Source organism: Cavia porcellus, unplaced genomic scaffold, assembly GCF_034190915.1.
Source record: "Cavia porcellus strain 051 isolate PalLab524CR breed Dunkin Hartley unplaced genomic scaffold, mCavPor4.1 scaffold_21, whole genome shotgun sequence".
In the NCBI taxonomy this organism is placed as follows: domain Eukaryota; kingdom Metazoa; phylum Chordata; class Mammalia; order Rodentia; family Caviidae; genus Cavia; species Cavia porcellus.
The window spans coordinates 59,843,146-59,867,237 of NW_026947504.1; the positions used below are offsets into that span (position 1 = coordinate 59,843,146).

A 24,092-nucleotide genomic window follows, 5' to 3' on the forward strand; every position below is an offset into this window, starting at 1 on the left:
TGCCAATGAGGCCGGGCGTGGTGGCCCACTCCTGTAATCCCAGCACTCTGGAGGCTGAGGTAAGAGGATCCTTGCCAGTTGGAGACCAGCCTGGGCTACAAAGTGAGCCTAAGGCCAGCCTGAACCACATAGCGAGACCCTGACTCAAAAAGACAAAAAAAAAAAAAAAAAAAGTTTATTGATGTGGAATAAATACATAAAAATGTCCCAAGACCCAGGTCACAATAGCTGGTTTCTGGTGTTGGTCACTGGGGTGCTGGCCAGATACTCAGGCCTCTGGACCTCTATGCTCTTATGATAAATCAAGCTCTCAGTCCTCCCAGTGTATACTGTCAGGTCCTGAGAGGCATGACTGTGGTTCATACCAGCTCAGCAGAGAGGGAAGGGACTCACAGAAAGGAAAACTCAAAACAACAGTGATTATTCAGCATACCCAGCAGCAGAATAAACAACAGCACATTGAAAACCCAAGTAAAAAATGTATATCTTCAGTAAGTGGACCTATAATAACACTATCTAGTGACAATTAATGGGAACAGACAATAGACTAGTGTGCAGCCTGAGCCCATGCTGAACATAAACACTGCATCTCTCTCTGTTTACTGGGGCCTCTTCACCCAGGGGTTCCAGTCACCAGACCATGACATGTACATTAATTCTATGGTTTACAGTGTTTCCGCTGTGAAATAGCACAGCCAATCCATTATTAGAAGACTGTCCATTAGCAGGGGCAGTTTTGTTTGAGTCGTGCTGAGGGGTCTGTGTCCAAGGAGGGGCTAGTGGTTGGTGACAGAATCCTGGGGAGATTCTGCACTCCCGAGGAGATCAGCTGATCATCCCCACAGAGTCCATGTCTCAAAGCAGTCATCATCTGATTCATTTTCCCATGCTGGTGGATGTGCTCCGGGTTTTAATGACCTTGGTTTCCATCAATGACATCTTTGTTAGCATGAACAGAGAAATTCTTTTGAAAACAAGGTCGCATGAGTGCCTAAATGTGTACCTTCTCTTGGTCTGAAGTGATAGCAACTTTGGGATTGAGAAGCTGAGTAAAATTTGTCTTTGGTTTAGTTAGTTAGTTAGTTAGCTAGTCAGTTAGTTAGTTTTGGAAAGGCATTCTAGGAACTGGAATTAATGGTTACAAATATTTTCAGAAGTTGTAAACGTTCCAGTTTCCCTTGGGGCTGGGGATTTAGCTCAGCGGCATAAGCGCCTGCCTTTGCAAGCATGTCATGAGTTCGATCCCTGGTACCGGTAAAAATACAAAAAAAAAAAATTGCATTAAAAACGTTCCAATTTCCCTTCTAGGAATCACTTTTGTGTAGAATATCAATGCTGTGATCATTGAGTTCTTAATTTTGCAAAAATTAATTAGTTGGGATCTAACTTACCCTTCATGTTTCCCTTGCTTTTGTAAAACATCTAGTTCCTCTTTCCACCTTGGCTTAGAGTGGCTTGGCTTGGCTTGGCTTAGCTTGGCTTGGCTTGGCTTGGCTTGGCTTAGGCAGAGCGACAGGAAGGGACCTCCTGGATCTTTGCCAGACTCTGACATCCTCTTGGAATGGATCAAATCTCCTACTGCAGGGGTGAGGCAGATGCAAGCCAAAAGAGATGCTGTCACTTGAGACAGCAACACCTGCGACATAGGTGCAGTGTGGCTATCTATGTGACATTTACCTTTTCTGAAACAGATTTTGAAACAACACAAATCTGATTTTGTTTCCTGTCTCTATCATTTGATAACATGTAAAGCTGGGCAAGTTAATCTTTCTGAGGTGTGGTTTTCTTGTTTATAAAATGAGAACCATTAAAAGACGAAATCATACTGTTGTTAAAGGCTTAAAAGAAGTAACACTAAAACATTGAGCACAGTGCCTATAATATACTAAGTGCCCGGTGAATGATCGAGTGTGGAGGACTGCCTGTAAAGAGGAGCATTTGGCCCCACCTCCATGTATCGATATGTCCAGCTGTCTAGGACATTTCCTCACCCGCTCCACTCGCTTTAAGAAACGCAGATGGCTCCAGCTGATGTGCTGACACATAGTCTTTGAAACAATGCGACAGGTCACCGGTGCCAGGCCTGCAGCTTCCCTGTGACATGTGTGAGCTAAGCCCAGTGAAGCCAAGCTGTCAGCTGAGAATGAGCCTCAAGAAAAGAGGCTGTGACTTCACCTATGTCCTACCTAGCCCAGCTAGATGCACTCACACATCCCACCATTCTCACTTCGCCCCAAGCCACTACCTCTTCACGAATTAGTAGAACTCTGCTTTGGCCCTGGGTGGAGGCCTTTGTTCCGGTGGTTAGCCATTGTTCTGACTGGGCTCAGGATCCTCTTGAGTCCTCACAGTTTACCAACATGCCTTCGTGTCTGTGTTCTCACCATGCATTGGAATTAACATTAAAATTCCAATAACTTTTCCGTGGAATTAAAAATGTGAATTCTTCTGGACTGTGACAAGATCCAGAAGGGCTTTCTATTATCAAGAATCATAGTAACAATAACGAAATTCTCTTCTTAACCAAAGAGCCTCTAGCCTCTCAGTACTCTATAGACAGTCAGAGTCAGGTTCATCTCGGATTTTCCGGGGTGTTCACCATGGAGCAACTGCAATGTGTATTGCAGGCAGTTAACATATGTTGTTACAAAACACTCGTGCAAGAGAGATCATTTCCAGTGGCCTGTATTAGAGGAAGCCAGAGAGCTTGTTTTATCATTTTAAAGACAAGAATATGGGGGCCCAGAGATGCTAAGCCCGAGAGTGAGATCCCAGCGACTTATTTTTAAAGTCACGATCGAAAGCTAGTCATCATGAGTCTTGCTCTTGGGATGTTTTTTCTTATTCATTCAACATTTGGCAAGCATTTAAATAAATCATTTCTTTGAGGATCTGGGAATAAGGAAAGAAGCCTTTGCATGGTCTTTGTTGTTGTGACTGTAAGACTCTCTGGGAGCTAACATCAAAGGGAGAGAAGTCTTTGGGTGCTTAGGGATTCTCCCCACATTTCCTCTCTTGCACTAAATGCAGCCAAAACCAAAGCAGCATGGATCTGGGAGGAGCAAAGCAGACTGCCATGTGCACAGGAGAACTGAACCAAGGCATGCATAGTGAGTGCCGGCCTCCACCCTTGGAATGGAACAGTTTCTATCTTATCAAAGAAGAAACATCTCTTTTAGCAAAGAACCAATAGCTTCATCATCTTGAAGAACAACCACGGTTCTCAAAAATCCCTTCATATGTTTGTAGGTGCAAAAGGTATAACTAGACAGCTCGACACCCCATTTCTGTGGAAACAACTTACTAAAATCAAACCCTGCATTTGCCATCACATGAGAGGCGTGACTTCTCCAGCCAGGAGCTGCAGAAAAGATCGATGTCATGCTAAAAATGACATCTATGCTTTGGAAGTCACCCCCCCCCCAACACACACACACACTCAGCTCATGGGCACAGGAACCCGCCATGGCTTTGTTCACTGCTGCGACCTGAGTGCAGAAAGCAGCACTCAGACATTCCAGTAAATAAATACCAACGGGAGGAATGAATGGCTTAATAACGGGCCAAGTATAAATCTTGGAGAACAATCTAGTGTGTAGTTGAGGCAAATCCTTTAATGTCTCTGTGCTCACTGACTTTATCTTGAAATGAAAACAGATTTGTCCTGGAGATTATTGGTTGAATCATCTGTCTTCTTAAAACAGTCCAGTGAACGTTAGTAAATTTAATCAAACAAAATAGCAACTAGAACACTATATGACTTTCTTGTGTCCAAGATACTGCAAACAACTTATAGACATGAATTCGCTGAGCCTTAATAAATAAAGATAAGGGAAATAGCATTTATTTTACCAAAAGGAATTTAAAAAAAAGAGTAATTGAGCACCAGAAATTGGATGAAACTCCTAACTCTTGGGTTTGTGTTTGGTCCTGTTCTTGATGAGATTTGTGGTAAAAATTCAATGCATTAATACAGGAAAATGCCAAAATGGAGTGCACCACTCTTATTCATCATAACTAATATGACTTAATTCCAATTTAGGATCATAAAGGTCAATGCATTGAGAAAACACTTGTTTTCACATAAATATTGATCTGACCTGACATAGCTTTAGTAATGCTAAATATTTGCAACAAATAGCATGGATTTTAAGGATTTTAAGAGTGTGAAAGACTTGAATTCAAATTCCAGTAGCATGATTTGGAACAAATGATCTCTGCATTCTGACCACCAGTTTCTTTTTTAAAATGAGGACAAGAATAGCAAGCTTGTAGCACTGTTTTTAAAATGATAGACAATATCTATAAGATCAGGCTCACTCGCCTAGTTACAAATGATGCTTAATAATTGATGACCATGAAATGATCCCAAGATGCCACTCAGGGTGAGGGGGAACACCCTCCTCAAGCATCCTTAAACACATTTTGCTCTTCCCCTCAGTAACGTAAGTATTTGTAAAACTTGAGGTGCCCAGACTCCACAGCCTGTCACATCGAGTTTTTCAGTAAATCTGTCTGTAAAAATTAAATTTGTTGCATTCATTTGGTCACAACTTTCAATGGTCCAAACTGAATATTCCTATGTAACACAGGGTTTTCTTAGCCAGTAGTTTAACTCACTCTCCCACACACGTGTGCGCGCACATGAACACATGCACACACTTGCCCCAACAATTCATTTCTCATTTTGGTTTGGGACAGAGCCAGTTGGTAAAAGGTTTCAGCGTGTGTTTATTGCTGCTTTGTTCTCCAACATTTCTGGGGCCTCCTGGCAGCTCTTTGGTCTGCAGCAAGCGACACAGCCCTCAAGGACTACAAAGCCCAGACAAATCCCAGGCTCTAACCATTGCCTGGGGCTGATGTAGAACAGCTGGAAGCCTCTCCACTGGACCTCAGACTGCTGCCCAGAACTCTGAGTGAACCCAGGGCAGGAGGTGAGCATTTGGGCCCTGGGGCTTGCTCTTACTGGAGTTGTTTTGGAGTTATTGCTGCCTCTTACCAGGCCCCACACAGGACTTTACCTGTTAGTAAAAGGTCAGGAGAGTTTGGGGAGTGCATTCTCTCTCTCTCTCTCTCTCTCTCTCTCTCTCTCTGTCTGTCTCTCTCTTTGTGTGTATGTGTGTGTGTGTGTGTGTGTGTGTGTGTAAAGCTCACCATATCTAACCTTCAATAGTAACACTTCTGTTTGTACACTCCGCAGATCTCCTGTTCCAGGAGGTCCATGGGTGCCTTTCCGAAAGCATCACCTGAGCACTCAGTACTAGTCCAGTGGTCCTCCAGGCCTTGGTTGAAGCCTAAGAGTGAAAAACTGCCTGGGCTAAGCTATGTTCTCTCACCCAGCCCTCTCCATCATCATAATAATGATTAAATATGTACTCTGACAAGTACATTAAAAAGCAATATGACTCAGAGGTCAAGAGCATCACCTTGAACTTTAGCTAACAGAGATCTAACTCTGGCTTTCCTATTTTGTGGAGGTCAGGATTTTGAGCCAAGCCCATAATGTCTCTTTGCTTCAGTTCCTCAAATGGAAAGCAAAGATATTAATACCAATTTCATCCTGCTGTTGAGAGAGTTAACTGGCATGGTAGGTGAAGAGGGCCTGGTACACATTGGTAATCAATGGTGCATAGACTCTGAATATAAAACTGTGGCAGATTCAAGGTCTACTTAGTAAACCCAGCAACTTGAATTTATCTCAGCAAGCTGCTCACAGATCCCACCAGAGTGTTGGCATCACCAGAGGGATTTTAATACGGGATTCTGTAATAGCCGTTATACTCTTTCTTAACTTTGAGAATGTTGGGATGGATTGCCTAGTAATTAATTAGACAAGCAAAATTTAAATATCAAACACTGTTGAGACACAAGTCTACGAAGATGCAAAGACCCGAGTTGCTGTTCTCACGTAGGACTGAGCAATGAAGACACAGTCAGATCTTGACATTGAGGATGGTGGGCTATGAGGGGTTAACACCGAGCTGTTACAGTGGCTAAAGCATCAACATAGACTTCCTAGAAGGGTGATTCTGATCAAGAAGGAAGAGCGAGTAGGTGCCCAGAAAAGAGAAAACGAGGAGAGAATCCCAGACAGGATAAATATGCACAGGCACAAAAACAGGTCAAAGGGCCATGTTTGAAGAATGATACATAGTTCATTGTGGATAAATATAACAGAAAGAACTCATTCTAAAAAGATGGTGGGGAAGAGACATCTATTCTGCTATTTGCACGGTTTGGCCTGGGCCACTCAATGAGACACCCATACGAGGATCAATGTGGCTGTTACCCATCCTTGGCTCGCCCCTGAACCCCAGCTATTCAGGCAGTGGGACAATCCTCACGTCTTAAGATGATTTAAGCAGTTCTTTCCGCTCTTGTTCTTCTGTGTAAACAAATGTCTTCTTAAAGTTCATCTACATAATAGGATCAGGGCGGGCAACTGTTCTTCCCTTTTAAAAGAAGAATGGCATGCAGAGCTCCCTTCATGTCACACACGCATGGAAATTATTTGAGGGTATTATTTGAATAAAGGGGCTAATCAACATAACCTTCAAGTAGATCAAACAAAGCGACTTTCTAAAACCCAATTAGACTTTCCACATACAATAATGAACATGTTGAATGGCTTTTTCCAGTTTCCTCACATCCCAGCTTGATTTCTCCTTGTCACCCTCTGCTCCCACCACAGGAAGATGAGCTATCAAACCCGAATTACTGCCTCCACTTCTGCTTCCTCTAAGAAGAGATTCTCCTGTTATAGCTCAGGGCAGAAACAGTCCAGAGGTGAAAGTACTAAAAACCAAAAAACTGAACTCTATTAGGGCTTTTAGAAGGATAAAATAGATGGATTAAGTAATCAGATGGATTAAGTAATCTGAGAAATGGATTAAATAATCTTAATCCATCAGCATGACCCATCAACATGACTGGACTGGCACAGGTAGCTTCTTTTTCACTTTGGTCTTACACAGATATTTTCTTTCAGCAATTATATTACTTCAGTGCTCAGTGTGCTTATAGGACCTTCCAGAGTTTCAGCACCTTAGCTAATGCTGGAGCCAGGAAGTCTTTGCTATATGTGGTTGGCTAGAAATTGCTTATCAGAGTCTTCAGGGTACTGAGTAATCTGGCTGTTGAGAGTTCTACTCTTCACATAAGGAAACGGAGGCACATTTGGTATGTGGGTATGTTCCAGACCCAGAGAAGCCCACCCCCCACCTGACAAGAGAAAACATTTAGTGTACTTATTTATGGCCAAAGATCCTGGAGCTTCCGTCACCATGGCAACCTCAGAAATGCAGAACACGCAGTCTTCAAAGACTCTTCATAGGTGGGTAGAGTGGTAGGAACCAATAACAAGAGTTGTAGGCAAATCTTTAAATACATATATTCAGCCAAATGCCATTGACCCCGTGGGAGGTGACTAGACTTCCACACTGATTCCTGTTCTCTCCACCAAAATAACAGGAAGAAAAGCTTTCACACGAGAAAGTGAAAGATTCAAGAAGAAAATTCCTTTTACAATCCTGGTTTTCTTCCCGTTCCCCTAACTTTCTCAGAAGTTCACAAATCATTGAGAGGTTGCTTCCTGACTAAAATTGCCCTTCCCTGCTCTTATTTAACAAATGTATTAAACATCCACCCTGCTCTGGGAACCCAGAGTTACACACACAATGGCAGAGAGACAGAGTCTTTGTAACACAAACCCAGCTTGCCTCCAAAGGGAACATGCAATTGAAAGAAATAATTCTCACCATCCAGTTTGTTTGCTTCCATTGAATTTTCCCTGGCTTTGATGTAAGTAAGCCTGGCTCACCGCTCTCCTCTTTGTAAAATAAATATACCTGGAGCTTGGGGAGGTTGGTGGAAAAGAAAGGAAGACTCTGAGATGGATGTCTGGGTCATCCGAGGACACCAGGAGCGGCCTCCCCGGGCTGGGATGTGGTCCTCAAGTGGAACAAATGCAGCAGTGGGGAGCCAGCATAACCACAAGCGCACAGCCCCACCCCATGTGGGCGCATCCTGGGGTGCCAAGAAAAGGGCAGTTCGAACCACTTTTACCTGGTTCCTAAAGAGTAGGAAATGCCCAGGTGACATACCTGGGCAATGGTACAAAACCGCTTTGTGTTTTAGAAAAGGTATTTTACCCAAGTACTTTCAATAACCATGACCCTACTCTTTTTTCCAAAAGCCCTTCATGCTCTTAGAGAGACCCTTACAATTATAGTCCTGGGAAAGAAAGCAGAGCGCTCAAGTGGAGAAGAGTTATCCCAGGTGAAGGGCCCAAGCCGGCACCTTCCCGTTGCTGTCCTGCTGCTCTGCACGGTCTGCTTCAACCCAGGAGGCCATGGGGAGCCCCTGGTCCCACCTTCCTGCTCCCTGAACCTCTGGACCCAAGCTGGCTTCCTTGGCTCCTACTGCAGAGGTGAGAGCTGTCCCTTTCTGTTTCAGTTAACCAAAGACAGAACACCTACCCTGGCACATGACATGAAGCAGGAGACTATTACATGCAGCTTCCAGAATAAATTCCCATCTTGAGAAAAAGGCATAGTCTCAGCTGGAACAACCCACTGCCCCCATGTTTGTTTCTTTGAATGTGCCCTTGGTTACAGCCAGCTTACAAGTGCAGCCGAATGCAAGCTCAGGTCTCTCCAACTCCATCTCCCCATCCCTCACCACCATTCAGTCTTTCTCTCCTCACTTTCTTGGCCCACAAATTACAGCCACAAAAAGAAACCAAAATGCTAGGCAGTAAGCAACAGATAAAAGGACCTTGGTGGGGAACCTGAAGACAGGTCTGGGATCAAGTACTTGCTCTGTATTAGTGGCATGGGCTTGGGTCAGTTCATCAGCCTTTCTGAGTTTCATTTGCCTCATTAGTGATATCCAGCTAGGTAAACTTCTAAAGTGCCTTCCAGGATTTAAATTCTGTGGTCATGATTCTAGCTTATAGACACACTGCAGCCTTCCTGATAAACCACCATATTTCCAAAGCCCAGCAGAATCAACAAACCCAGACTCCATGGAGGCAACAAATTAGTGCCCCAAACAATGTGCATCTCCAGTTCCTGCGACAGGAACCTTCCTGATGTGTCCAACATGCCTCCACATCTTCTGGAAAGGCTCCACGGCCTGACACATTTGCACTCTGAAGACAGCTGCCAAAACCCTTCTGCAAGTTACTTGGTTGCTCCCAGCCTGGAATCGTTTCTTCTGTAAAACCAGGGAAAGAACAAATTGTCCCCTTTCTTAGTTCCATCCCATGTTACCGTGCACGACATACTATGAAAGAAGGTGATTTTAAAGAGGCGAACCTGTCATTGTCTCGGTGATGTTCAGATGGACAGAAGGAAGCAACAGTTGGAAATGTGGCCTGAGAAACACCCGTGCTCCATCCATCCGTGTGGGGCGCAGGCTGCTCCTGAGGCCGGCCTATGTGCTCTGCCATATAACTACACTTTCTGTCCTTTTGCGGGTTCTCATCCTTTACTCAGTGGGGAGCAAGTCTTTCTGTAACATCATCTGATACACTCGAACAACTCCAAAGCCAATGACACAAAAATGAAGGGTGAAGAGTGTGCGGAGTTCACCCCCTTAGAGCACTTCCCTACCCAGCAGCCTACCCTTTTAATGGGTAACCCCATTAAAAATAACATTTAAAATATTATGTCCTCTAAGAGACCTTTCCAGCATCCTGTTAGACTCACCTGTTTCTTTTCATGAAATGGCTCTTACTGCAGTCACTGATGTTCGGATCCATGGTTCCACTAGGAAAGAAATGTCACCAAGAAAAAAACTGAATTGAAACTACTTAAACTTAGGGCAGTCAGTGAAGCATGGATTCAGTTTCCCTTCCTGCTCCTTCCTTGTCTTTTGGTGGTGGGGGAGAGGGGCGAGTGGATCTCAAACCAAAAGGGGCTTTAACCCTGGGCTCTACACAGCTTATGAATCTGTGATTCTGTTTTTTCCTGTCTGTCAGTTGAAATCATTTGATACAACTTTTGTGGGTTTCATGGAAGCCAAAGGAAAAGTGGCAGTGCATTGTGCCTTACTTCCTTTGGAAAAACTGAACTCCAGGAAGAATTTCAAAATAACTTCATGTTGGTGCTTTTATTTTTTTTTTTTTTAACCTGGTACCAGGGATCGAACTCACAACCACACCCTTGAAAGGCAGGTGCTTATGCCGCTGAGCTAAATCCCCAGCACCCATGTTGGTAGGTTTTAACACTGAGGCTTTTCAACACCTGAAAAATAATCTACAAGAACTTCGCAGGGATCAGGAGGCTTCAAGCACTGATTCTCCTGAGAGCAGTCCCTTAACATGAGGAAGGGTTTGCTGTAAGCACAGCTGAGCTCCGCCAAACCACAGCAGCTGGGCAGAAACCCTGGGACGGGGTGTGGAGCCTCACTCCCTCTGTGGCCTTCCCACTGAGCTGCCCTCTCAGACAGGACACTGCCTTCCCTCTTTGCAAGCTTGCCTTTCCCATGGCCGCACAGGCTGGGGTTACTCCAGCTGCCTGTTATCCATGGTCCACTGCCTATGAGGAAGTGTTCGTCCTTGCTGGGCACAAACCCACTTCCAGGAGAGCAATGTTGCATGTGGGAGGAAGAATCACACAACGGCTGATTGACCAGGCTTTGGGCTAGTGCCTGACCTCCATCTTAATTCTGCATCTCTCTACCTCTGAGCTCCTGGTTGAGTTTATGTTTCTTTCTTATTCTCTGAGTTGTTAAGCTAAAGCAAATCTGGGTTTCACTGTGAAGGTTAAATGAGTTAATTTGTAGGAGACTGTAAATTAATTTCCTTACCATATGCCAAGCATATAGTAAATATTCCGTAAATGCCAGCTGTTAAAACTGCCGTGCATTGAGCATCTCTCTGGGCCAGACATTAACATGTCTGGGGTTTTACAGTGGTGGTTTAGTCCTCACAGTAATTCTGTAAGGCACAAAATATTCTGTGTATGTTTACTGGTCTGTGTGTGGGTAGGGAGAAAGGACATAATGCCATTGAGTGGCATATCAAGGGCAGGATGAGCCAGGCCTGTCTGACCAAAGTCTCACATGGAAGCCAGTGTGAAAGAGGCAGTGTCATGTCACATCTACAGGGTGGAAGTTTCCTGCAGGGCCCCCTGCACAGCCAGTGGCAGCCAAGGAGGCTCATCCGGGGTCTTTTCAGAGTCAGGATAGGGAAAGGACTCAACAACTAACCTCTGTCTCACAAGGATTGGAGGAAAGTGGGACAGAAGTCACTGGCTGACCATTCTGAGACCATTCTGAGTCTCCGTCCCTCCCCTCTGCTCACAGAATCTCAGTTGCAATAGGCTGACGTGTACCTCCTGCCTGGGATGGATGGGTTCCATTGTTACGGAATCATTGCGTCTGTCACCTCCAAATTCATATGCTGCAGCTTAATTGCTGAGCTGGTGGTACTAAGAGGTGGGCTCTCTGGGAGGTGATTAGTTCATGAGGACAGAGTTCTCATGAATAGGATTAGTGCCTTTATAAAAGGAACCCTAGAGAGTTGCCCTATCCTTCCACTACATGAGGACACAGCAAGGAAGCACAATCTGGGAACCAGGAAACAGGGCCCTATCAGATTCTGAAGCTACCCTCACCTTGGTTTTGGGATGCCCAGTTTCCCTTCCTAGTAATACATTTCTGTTGTTTATAAGTTATGTCGTTATAGCAACCTGAACAGACTAGCAAAGAAATATAAAGAAAAGGTTCTTGAAGAATCCAGGAAAGATTTTTATTTCTTAAAAATATAAAAATTTAGGGCTCAATGAAAAGGAAATACCTTGTTTTTGTTCCCTCTTTTAAGCTTGGGATGCTCATGTGATGATTGGAAGTGTAGCAGCCATCTTGAGACCACAAAGCATAACAAGAATTCAGCAACACTGAGAATAACAATGAAGGATTGAAAAAGCATAGAAAAATACCAAGTCATTGAACAATCTCTGCAACTATTTAGCTCTAAGATATCTTAAGTAAATAGTAAATGCAGTTATGAGTTGGTTTACTTATATTTACACTTAATATTTAATACTAACTATTCTGTTTCTTGGTAAAAACAGAAAGTAATCTTGAAGGAAATACGATTCTGTCCAGATCTCCTGTGAGAATTAAAACATCCAGAGTGTCATTACACACTGCATATACCTCATTCTGTTGATTCTTTCTCAAGGCTAGTTATTTACATAAATTTCTTTTTCCCCTTTCCTTATCCTGTTTAATCCATACCACTGATCGTCAGCTATTTGAAAGCAGAGACTCATCCAGATTGCTTTCGCACATATATTTCCACACGGTCAGAGATGAGTCCTTGTGCTGTTTCTATCCTTAATTGCCATGTCGATTCCAGACAGAGGACAAACACACCTGCTTGTGTACATACATATATGCATGCAAAATCCTATCTGTTCATTGACCAGAAACAGGGATCAGTGGGCCCAGAACTGAGGTCTAAACTCACTAGAAAGAGGGAGGAGAAGTTACTGTAAACAGCAAGACAGAGCTATACAGGAAAAAAAGAGGAAGAGAAGAGAACGGCACAGGGGCCAGCCTGGAGCTGGACATTAGGAGACTACTGCTCTGATGTACATGCCAAGCTGCTGCCATAGTTAATATCTGTAAAAACTGTATCAGCTCAGATTCAATTCAATGACATGATATTCATTTGAGAGCTTTCTTCTGTGATGGGAGGGCTGGCTGGGCCTCCATCTCAACCAACCCACCTGTCCTTGCCTGGCACAGTTTAGGTGACAGTCACACCATTCTCAGGTGGTTACGTGGTGAAGGGATGAATGAGTGTTTGGGTTCACGGAGGAAAAATGACACAGGAGGCAGGTCTGGTCCTGAATGGTGTCAACTTTTCGTGGGCTTAAAAGGATTACAGACCAGAAGAGGGACAGCTGAGCAGTAATTACCCTGTTTATGTTTGCTCTCAGGTAGGGTTATTTTAAAATCCCTTTGTATCAAAGATGCAAAACTGGAGTTCTAGCTTGTTTTTAAAGATCACCTGTGGGAACAGGGTATAGGTGTGTAGAACACCTTACCAAACCTGGCCTGCGGGAGACAAGCCTGAGGCTCGCTGGTCACAGCACTGCCTTGGGTGTAAACAGAGCCCTGCTCAGGCTTTCACACGGCGTGGGGGGGACTAACAGGTGGAGGTGGGGTGAGGAATCCCAGCTGGATGAGAAAAATAGAGATTTCTGCACAGCAGCACACTTGGCTGCAAAAGCAATTTCTTTGCTCTGAAACTGAAATCAATATTGAATTAAATCTGCAGGCTTCCTCTCTATAGGTGACTTTCTAACCTTCTTCCTCAGCTGGTCACAATCCTTCTCCCGGTCAATTCCACTTGGATGCTTGTTGCACATTTTGGTTGTGTTTTCCCAACTGTGTCCTCTGCAACTGAAGTCATGTTCCGTAGGACAGGGAGAGCATATGCGTCAGCTGCTCGTTCTCACTACAGAGTTGGCAAGAGAGTTGTCTCTGAAGGTGAAGATCTGCAGAGACAGAGTCAGACGACTTTAAACTCTCTGACTATCTGTTTGCTGCTAACTCCCTACGTTGCCTGCGGCTGGTCTGGTAAGCAAACATCAACCCCAGCAGAATCTGGATCGAAATGGAATTCTGAGTCTGTGAGATGTTCTCTGTTCTGCTAGCCAATAATTCTTTCCTCTTAGGTGATCTTCTAATTCCCTGGTTTCACTGTGCAGAATCTTTCTAGGTGACAATAAGTCTTTGTTGAGATTGTACTTTGAGAACTTGATGTAAAACCATAATTTAAAAAGTCCCCCAATACTTACTACAGTACAATGGAATGAGTTAATGTACAATTATTTCCCCCAGTATCTTCTCTTTTCTCTCTTAAATCACGGCAGTTTTTATCTGCCTCTTGTATCAGCACTGTCCTATGTCTATTTTGAAACTCTGATGATGCCTCTTCTTAGTCTATCACTGTCACTTTCATCCAGAAGCATGAAAGTGTCTCTGACTTAAAGACTCATGGTCAGAGGCAAATCAAAGACTCACCCAAGAACGGTGATATTAGCTAACCCAGTAGAAGTATTTCCTTAAGAACACAGTATCCTGGGGGGAAAGCTCAAATTGCTGAGCCCTTCCTATATGGTGGACACCTTATATTAGCCCAAATAACTTGTGATGCATTGCTCACACTCCGTAAGTGACAAAGCTAGGGCTTGGAAAGACGAAGTAACTTCCTAAAGTAATCCAATGACCAAGACTGAACCCCTGTCCATACAACGCCAGTCTCCATACTGTTTTTATATACAGTAACGGGAAAGCGTTTCTGCCAGCTGGGCACATCTCACTGTCCCATACCCTCATTCCTTCCTAAGGGTGAGACATCCAACCAGAAGCAGCAGCAGCACTCCCAGGAGTGGCTGGCATCAATCAATGTCCAGATGGAAAACTCAATAGCTGGTCAGTATGTTTAAACTGAAGGACAACCAGAATGCTGCGCCTCCCTGCTGACTACTGAACAAATGTCCCCCAAGATGAGGAAGGGGTATTATCACACACATACCACCAACTCATCAAACTTACTAAAATGGCTTGCTGGCCAGATGGTCCATGCATGGTGGTACCTAAAGGACTCAGGTGACTTAACAGAATTTGCCTTGTCCCTCGGTCTTGTTCTCCTAAATCAAGAGACCCTGGTCTTTGTTCAACTAGAAAGCAGGAAATTGGGAACAGGCCAAGAATAAGGTTGTTTATTTCATTAGAGAAGGCAGAAGTTTCAAGTCTATGCCTGTTCTCAGCTTGGCAACCACCCTATTTCAGTTAACCTTCTAGCCTTTCACAAAGTCAGCTCTGCCCTGACCAGGGATGGTGGATGAATCCAGCACACATAGCCTAGGGGAGGAGTTACACTCATGCATCTTCTGTTTAGAATTGTCCATTCCACCCTTGACAGTGATGTTGATTAAGAATTACAGACTCTGGAGCTAGACAGTCTGGGTTTAATCCCTGGTTGTGCTGTTTCCTACCTATGTGACGTTGGTTTATGGCAGTTTGATTTATGACTTTTTTACTTCATTATGGTGTAAAAGCAATACACAATCAAGTAGAAGCTGTACTTCAAAATTTGAATGTGATTTTCTCTGTGTTAGTCAGTTTTCTCATCACTTGGACAAAATGCTAGACACCTACAACTTAAAAAAAAAGAAAGGTTTAATTTGACTCATAGTTTCAGAGAATTCAGTCCATGGTTAGCTGCCTCCAAGGTGGAATTATCATGCTAGAAAGTTTTTATAGAGTGAAGATGCCTAGTTCCTGGCAGCTGGGAAGCAGAAGAAAGGAAGAAGGCCAGAAAGAAAGAGGCTGGGACCATGTACAGTACATAAAGTCGCGTCTCCACGACCCATCTAAACACACGCAGAAGTGTGATCCACAATCCTGACTGGCTCCTAAACCAATCAAATTGAAAATCCACCCTACCTGTCACATTTGAAGTCAGCAATAGGTGTTATGCTCTTTGTCAACATTGGCCAGGGGGAAGGAGCTCTAGCTTCCTGTCAGCCTTGTGATTATGAGGGAAACAAACAACACTCCATAGAGCATGGTGTTGCTAAGCTGTGATGTTCAGTATGGTAGGTGTAACGAAAGCTTTTTCTCTTAGATATTGCAATTTACAAAGGACTTATCAAGACATAACCTCATTAGGAACAGAGAACATCTGCATATTTAGATTTTCTTGATGTCATGTTGGTATCATTCTGCAAATCAATACATTTATACCTCAGGGGACCAGGGCAAGGCCTTGGATGGCTGTAGAGGAAGGCAATGCTCTTGGCCTCTAGTCTCATTTGGCAGCTGCTAAACAGCTCCATTCTACTGCCCTAATGATGCTGTCCTTTGTGTTGCACACGATCACTTACCTTCAAATCTTTAAATAATGTTTTATTTCCTTTTCAGAGCAAGGCCTGGAGAACAGCTTCCAATGGATTACATGCAAGGGCCTTTTGAGGAGAACTAGGGTTCCCACTCCCAGTGGCTCTTACACCTTTCCTTCACTTTAGACTTTCATCTGTTCACCAACCCCATGTCTGGGGTGCTAGGCTTGCCCTATAGGTCCTTCTTCCGATGGGATTGCTCTAAGACCCCAGGTGTTATGACTTGTGTCTAGATGTCCCCCCAAAGCCTCATGTAGTATCAGTGGAGTTTTGTTAGAGTGGCTGGATCTAGAGTGTGTGATGCTGGGACTGATTCATGGTGCAATGTTAAGATCAAGAGCACTAGGATTAAGGTATGAGTGCTACCTGCCCTAAGTAGCCTGGATGAAATACAAGGGATAGAAAGAAATATGGTTGTCCCAAAAACTGTTTCTTGTCTGCAATGTCACCCTGCTATGGCGCCAGTCAACTATGAACTGAAACCTCTATAAACTGTGAGCTAAATAAACCTTTCTTGCTTTAACATTGGGTATCAAGTATTTTGTCTCAGCAACAAGAAAAGTAGCTAAGACACAGGGCAGTTAGAGGTTTCAAAATTGATACTACTGACAGTGGGGTAAAGAAGCTCACATCTTCTACACTGGAAATATGCAGTGGCCTCTCTTTGCACAGTGGCAACTGTGGTGACCTGATGTAAAGAGTGTGCTGGTAAAGGGAGCCCATCACGGCAAGAGGATGCTGAAAGTCTAGGAAGCCAGATCCCGCACGACTGAGGTTGCCTATCATAGGATTATATGAAGCAATGAACACAGGTATCCCGAGAAGATGGAGAGGTACAGGGACGCATGGCAAAGCCCTGTGACAGCCAGCTGCGGCTATTAACTGGGCAATGATACAGTGTTCTGCGAGGCTCTTGTTTGCTAAAAGGGATACTTTTTTGGGTCCTATTCTGCCCACTTAACAAAGTCTTGTTCAAATGAATTGTCTAAATGGCTGTCCCCATGACAACGGACTGATTCACAGAATGCCAAAATTGGGAGGCAAAAAACCATGCCAAAAATCAGACCTGAAATCTGCTCCTGTTGGCGCTGAAATGTGAACACTCCAGGCTAGAGAACAATGGGAGGTGAGGTGCAATCCTCAGAGCAGCTCTGTTTTTCCCTTTCTGGGAAAGCCTATGACCGTATTCCTTTGCCCTCCACAGGGGTGATCGCATATCGCTACTGGCCACGGGAGACAGTTTATACATACATCTTTCACCAGCTAGTTCTTCCCTGCTATAAACACCAAAAAGCCTGTGCTGTGCTGTCTCAGAGTTGAACACTCATACAGTCTATTATTTCATCATCTTCTCAGTCTCCACCAGGAGGATTTTACACAGGGACTCTACCTCATCTCCTTCCAGTCTGGTTTTAAAACCTATCCTTCTGCCTTGGAAAGTTTGGCTTGTTTTGTTTCTTAAATGACATTTGGTTGCAACACTGGATCTAGTCTGTGGGAATCTGTCTCAATTCCTCTTCTTCTCTATGAAACGTTAGTCACGCTGTTGCCCTGGAGATAAGATGAAATTCATAGCTCTCATGGCAACGGTGTTTCTTCTCTCGGTGGGTGAAATTGTATGGGATTTAAAAATTTTTAAACATCAACAAAATCACCATTTCCTAAGTCCATTATTTCATCTTTATATTTGTTTCCACAATTTAGTTCCTTAAGTTCATATTACAAATAATATCACACTGAACTTACCCGGTTTGCCTTCCCTGTTCCAGAAACATTTTCTTACCCCGTTCTTCACCAGTTTGTGAACCAAATGCCTTCAAGATTAGCATGCATTTATTCATTTGTTGCGAGGCTACTACACACAGGTAGTGTACCAGCTGCTGAATGCTCAGGCAAACAAGATGCTATCTTTACCTTCTTAGGAATCAGTAAGGTTAGAAAAGAGGCTGACAGAGACAGTAATCAGGACACAGGGATAAACGCTGTGATAAGAGGACATGGAAGGTTCTAGGTGGAAGAGTGTAGGAAGGGAAGGGAAACAATGGTAAAGAGAGAATGATTAAGGCAGTCCTCCAGGAGACAGAATTGAATGCTGGCTGAAAGGCTAAGTGGGAGTATGGGCAATCTTAGCCAAAAGGCTCAAAATTATTGAAAATAATTTCAATAATTATTGAAAGCTAGGGTATAGCCCAGCTTTGGTATCCAGAAAAATGCACAGTTAGTTCAGTGGATACCCTTGAGTAGGAAATGTATTAAGAAGGAATAAAATACAATCATGTACCATATAACAACAATTCAGTCAAGGAATATATAAGCTTATATAATTTAGTGATATCATAAGCAGTTTGTGTAAGTATATTCTGTGATGTTTGTAAAACTATGAAGTCACCTAACAAGGCAGCTGTCTGAATGTATCTCCTTTGTTAGCGGACTCATGACTGTATGCAAAGACATGGAAGAAAGGCAAAGCATGGAGTGTTGGAATCCTCAGGCCATAATGATAAGAAACTTTGGAAGTGCCACCCACGGGACATGGTTAGTCTCCTTCCACCAAGACTGCCAGTAGGAATACCTTAATGCCAGACAAAAGAAGCAGGTCATAGTCATAAGCCAGGGACAAAAGCCAAACTGCCCTCAAGGTAGCCTTGTTAGCTAAGCACAGGGAAAAATAATCATGAGGCTGCCTAAATCTTGTAAGGTGCTTGTATTTGGCCAGTTGTAGTCTGGACAGCGTTCATAAAGGGCTCCCTATTGGGGAAGCTCCCGTGTTTTCTGGTCTGACAGATGACCATGCCCTATGGATGATAGCTCTGAACTCAAGGCCAAATTGCCAAGGACAGTGGAACAGAGATGATGCAGTACCACAGCTGTGCCCCAGCACAGAGACCCCTCACATGCATTCAGGTTTAAGTCTATGGGCTGGGCTCCCCTACTCAGGAGATTTCATTCAAGTTTTGATCTTTAAAACTCACGTAACTCAGAACCTAGTGAAAAGGCAGCTTCTCCATGTGACATGAAAGAGAGCACCATTAAGGTCAGTCAGGGAAGATGGGAGCTATGTCAGGATGGGCCCACTCAGGTTCACACACATTGAGAGGTGCTCTAAACAACTGTCCACTGTGTTTTCTGAGGGATTATTTGTTGACCTGCTCCACAGCTTTTCTGCCATTAAAATCAAATGGTGCTGCTGAGAATTAAATTCCCAAAAAGGGATATGCTGACAGGTTTAAAAAAAAAACCATAGCCCTACTGTGAACATCAAGATGTACTTTGTTCTAAAGTTGAAAGATGACAGACTTTGTAAGGTAGACTGGAAAGGGATGATCTTATCAGGATTCCCAAAGGCTTTCTTGTTTCTTCTGATCCTCCTTCTTCTCCTTCTCCTCTTCATTTTTGTCTTCCTCTTCCTCCTCCTCCTCTTCTTCTTCCCCCTCTTCTCATTCTTCTTTTCATTATCCTTCTTCTCCTCTTCTTCTTTGTGAAAAATTACCAAAGGTTTCCCAGCAAGGCATACAAGGCTGAGTGTGATGTGAAGGAATCTCCTGTCCCCCAAGAATAGGGGAAAAGAAGGGATTTCTGTTTCCCTTGCCCCATATCCTGTTCTCCTCCTATAAAGTGCTATGGACTCAGAACCAAGCACTTGCTGGATAAGCACTGCCAGCTGGAAATTCAGCAGTATAATGGGCTTGAACTGATCAATGGAGGAGTCTTAGAAAATGATCCTCAGGGTGATCTCACAGTGTGCTGTACAGCAGAGCATGGTGAGAGAGGGAGCCACTGAGGTCTCCACCCTTCATGTTGGAAGCAGAGTGGGAGTCAGAGCACTGAAGGAGTCTGCTGTAGAGAAGATAGGGAATAGATAATACACAAGAGAAGGATGGATGGGTGGATGGATGGATGGATGGATGGATGGATGGATGGATGGGTGGATGAGTGGGTGGGTGGGTGGGTGGATGGATGGGTGGATGGGTGGATGGATGGATGGATGGATGGATGGATGGATGGATGGATGGGTGGATGGATGGATGGATGGATAGATGGATGGACAGATGGGTGGGTGGATGGATGGGTGGATGGGTGGATGGATGGATGGATGGATGGGTGGATGGGTGGGTGGGTGGGGGGAATGGATGGATGGATGGGTGGGTGGGTGGATGGATGGGTAGATGGGTGGATGGATGGGTAGGTGGGTGGGTGGGTGGATGGGTGGATGGGTGGATGGATGGGTGGGCATATCAACAAATGGATGGATTTGAAGTAGAAAGGCAGAAACTCAAGTCCAACCTGAATAATAAGTGAAAAGTAATGATCAGGTATTAAAGATAAAAGGATCACTAGAGGCCACCTAGATGACTTGACATTTGATGATCTGCTCATCACTGAGACCTATTTTTATTGAGACAAACAGCTCTGTGGCAATCTTCTGAGGAAGAATGGGTTGGTCTGAAGACTTCTAACCAAGAAAGCTTCTTGGATGTCATTTCCTCTTTCTGACAACAAAATTTTAACCCACATAGAGCATGAATATCAATGTTGTGTGATCCCTCTGTTATATAACCATAAATTGAAAGTACAAAAGAAGTTCACTTTTAAATGGAGAAAGCAGTGCTAAACAGAAAGTACTCATATGTACAGTAAAGTCCTTATTTTTAAAAATTCCATGTGTCCTCTAAACTCTTACCTGTGATGATCTTTCTGGCATTTGCCTATAAACAAACAGTAAGCTCTATTTACATCCATACAGGAATTCCCCCCAGGATGTAATAATGCGCTCCAAAATTCTAGTCAAATTTCATTTAAATAGAAAGGCCAAGTGAAACCTTTCACTCTGTTTGCCACATCTGCTATGCCAGAATTCAGTGCTCTTACCAGAAGACAAAGAAAATGTTTTTGTAATTTCATCTTGCCACTCCCCATATTTCCAAAGACAAGCCCCACAGGCCAGACCAGATTTGGTTTTGTTATTTGCTCTAATCTACTTCAAGATTGCCTTGATTACTGAAAGTTATTTGTTAAAGTAAAGACCAGATTAATAAAATATTCTAGAAAGAAAATTGCATTCAGTAGAAATAAGACAATGAAAAATTATCCAGAAGTCCCCCTTTGTCTTAGAACTTGTTCAAATTTATACTTTAAAAATGCTTAACCTTTTAATAAGCACAGAAGAAAATGCAGTGTCACCCCATACCTGGCCCATAGGTTACAAGTCAAGAAGATGGTGGTTAGGTGTGTGATTCTGGGGCCAGCTCCCTGGCTCACTCCTGGCTTTGTCTCTCTTTTTTTTTTTTAATTTTATTTTGAAAGTATACAACAGAACAAGTCAGAATAAAGCCAACTAAGATCGTACAGTGAAATTGGTACAGAACTTCACAGCAGGTTACCGGGATAACAGTAATAGGTATCACAGTATATTTTGTTATCTTTATAATAGTTGTTCTTTCAATCATGTATATCAATGAGATGAAATATAGAACACTATAGAACTTATCAAAACAGAATATTGAATAGAGCAGTACCACTAATCAGAAAAGGGCAAAACAGTAATAAAAATATTTGCCTTCAAAGAGATGGCAGAAGGAAGTCCCCCTTATTTGCTATGGTCAACCTGCCAGGAGATGCTCAGATTTCTGGTTCCCATTTGCTAATGGGAGGGGGGAGGGAGGGAGAAGAAGGAGGATAGGGGAAGTGGGATGTTTAACTCTAGGCTATGTAGCAGTAGGTTCACTATTGCTTAGCAGGGAGCAGGATGGTCATTTTTTCACAGTGTCCTCAGTTCCAAAATGGTGTGGATCTGAGGAGACACTGCTGGTTCTTCTCCTGGAAGGGCTGCAGTATGCCACCCTGCCTCCGCTTACCAGGGAGGGGAGGTGCTAGCTTGGCTTCCCAGAGTCCTGGGTTTGTCTCTTTGTAGTTATGTGATTTGACCTCTGTATCTCCACATTCAGGTGGGAGGCTGATCATAGTCCCAACCTCCTGGGATTGCTATGAGGATGAGATGAGTTCAAGTGTGTAACACATTTGGCACAGCCCCTGCCTGGTGGTTTGTCACTGTCACACTCTCCAGAGTGTTCAAGGATTCTCACTGAGAGGAAAGTAAGGAACAAGTTAAAGCAGTGGCTCAGGTGAATCACAGACCCCTCCACACTCTACCACACCCACGTCTGAAACTTGGCTCTTGGCTTTCCTCTTGTTTTGCCATCAACTCTTGGAGACCCAACAGTCCTGAAAATGCAGGAGCTGTTAACCAAGCTGGGTATCACCCTGATCTATAGGGCCCTCTGGAAACTGTATTTCTAAAGTAAATACTGCCAATGAAATAAGGATAAGTTTGAAAATTCTTATTTAGCTGTCCAAGAAATGGCATATTTAATTATTTTCACTAGCAATGGTTCCAAGGTCCAATCTCTGTACTTCCTGGCGTCTCCTGGCCTACCAGGGTCATTCAAAGAGCTTACAGGGTTTCTGAAATGCTGGTGCCCAGCATTTTGCAATAGCAGAATCTAGTTGTTCCTAAGCCAGGAGTCTCATTCCCTGGACTTCAATATCTTTGGGAATTCAATGTAACTGTTTTTATTCAAATAACCTGTTGCTAACCCAGGGTGTGGACAGACAAATGATGAGGGTACTGTGACTCAGTATGTGTTCAATTCCCATCAGCTCCCCAGGCTTCCATTTGACACCCCAAAAGTCCTTACCTCTCTTTCTTCCCCTGGAAGCTCACAATCCAAATGCATGTCTGCCTACCTGGAAAGAAATAAGTAGGATAAAAGGATTAAAAGTAAACAATGTCTTTTCAAACTGCATTCTTCTATCACAGCATAGAGAACAAAATAGTATCACAAGACATCATCCTGATGCAGCAGCTCTGTGTGTTGGCTTATTAATCTTTTCTGACAAAACTTAATGCAACAACATAATACTAGAGAATGTGTGACCGGGTTGTCTGGATCATGCTTTAAAGTGCTTTATTTTCAGTGTAGAGGTTAGAAGTCTATTCAATATATTATCCAGTTGTATAATATTAAGTCTAAACTATATATTATCCCACTGACAGAAAAAGATGATGGTTAAAGAGTGACAAGGCCTAACTGGGCCCTAGCTAGTTACCCTGAATGGCTGGGAAATTGCATGAGTTCAGTGGTGTAAGCCAAAGGCACACACAGAGAACCCCATCTCTGCAACCTCGGCACCTTGCTTGAAACCTGGTAGTTTCCCGTCCAGTGACCACAAGTGGATCTTTGGGGTGCCATGTGGCATGAGCTGAAGGTCTGCATGGTGTACTCCATCTAGCCTTGTTATGCCACTCAGAACCTGGTAGAGTCCCACCCAGCAACCTCAAGCAGCCAGGAAGCTTCACAGTACCATGTGGGGTGTGCTGAAGGCCCACCCAGCATACTCCCCACATTTAAGGAGACTTTGAGGGCCACTGGGGGCCTGGAAAGGCCTGACTCATGAGCCCCACTCAACTGGGGAAACTCCCTGCAGTACAGACAGATATTCTAAACCCAGGAAGTAACCGAGACCTTGCATTCAGCTTCTCCGGGAGAACAGAGGAAAAAGATGAAATGAAAGAGCAAAATGTAACCTCAAATCTCCAGCCCATCCCAAACAAGCCTAGGAGACGTGGACATAGAAGACAATGTAAGCCATATTCCTGAAGCATCTGAAATGATAGCAACTGAACTAAAGAAATAACTCCATGAAGCTGTAAAGGAACTCAGAGCAAAATAATCTCCCAGGTAAAAGAAATGATAAATGTAATAAAAGAAATGCTGACCACATCAAAAGAAGACATCATTTAAAAAACTGGAGAGCACTGCAAAAAGGTGGAAACCTGGAATGAACAATATAAGAGAGAAACAGAATGCATGAAACAGATTCAAGAGACAGCCAGAAAATCAAAAATTCCATCAAAAGCTGGCAAAATTGCCTCAATGAAAGTGAAGATAGACTTTCAGACCTCACCTTGAAGACAAGATTGTAGTTAATAAACAGGAAAGGAAAGATCTTTTTAAAATAACAAGGAATCAGGAAATAACAATGCAATAGTTACAAGATGATGCAAAGAAAAATAATATAAGATTGATAGGTATAAACAAAAAAGAAGGTAACAACACAAATGATATCAAAAGAATATTTACAGAAGTAACAGCCAAAAAGTTCCCA

The 24,092-nt window shown here is 43.5% G+C and overlaps 1 long non-coding RNA gene across 1 annotated transcript; it reads left to right on the forward strand.

Moving 5' to 3' along the window:
• Positions 1 to 4,700: 4,700 nt before the first annotated feature.
• LOC134472054 (uncharacterized) lies at positions 4,701 to 16,430 on the forward strand. Its single transcript, XR_010041879.1, has 3 exons — positions 4,701 to 4,934; positions 8,195 to 8,428; positions 15,949 to 16,430. It is a non-coding gene; the product is annotated as an uncharacterized LOC134472054 (long non-coding RNA).
• The last annotated feature ends 7,662 nt before the right edge of the window (positions 16,431 to 24,092 follow it).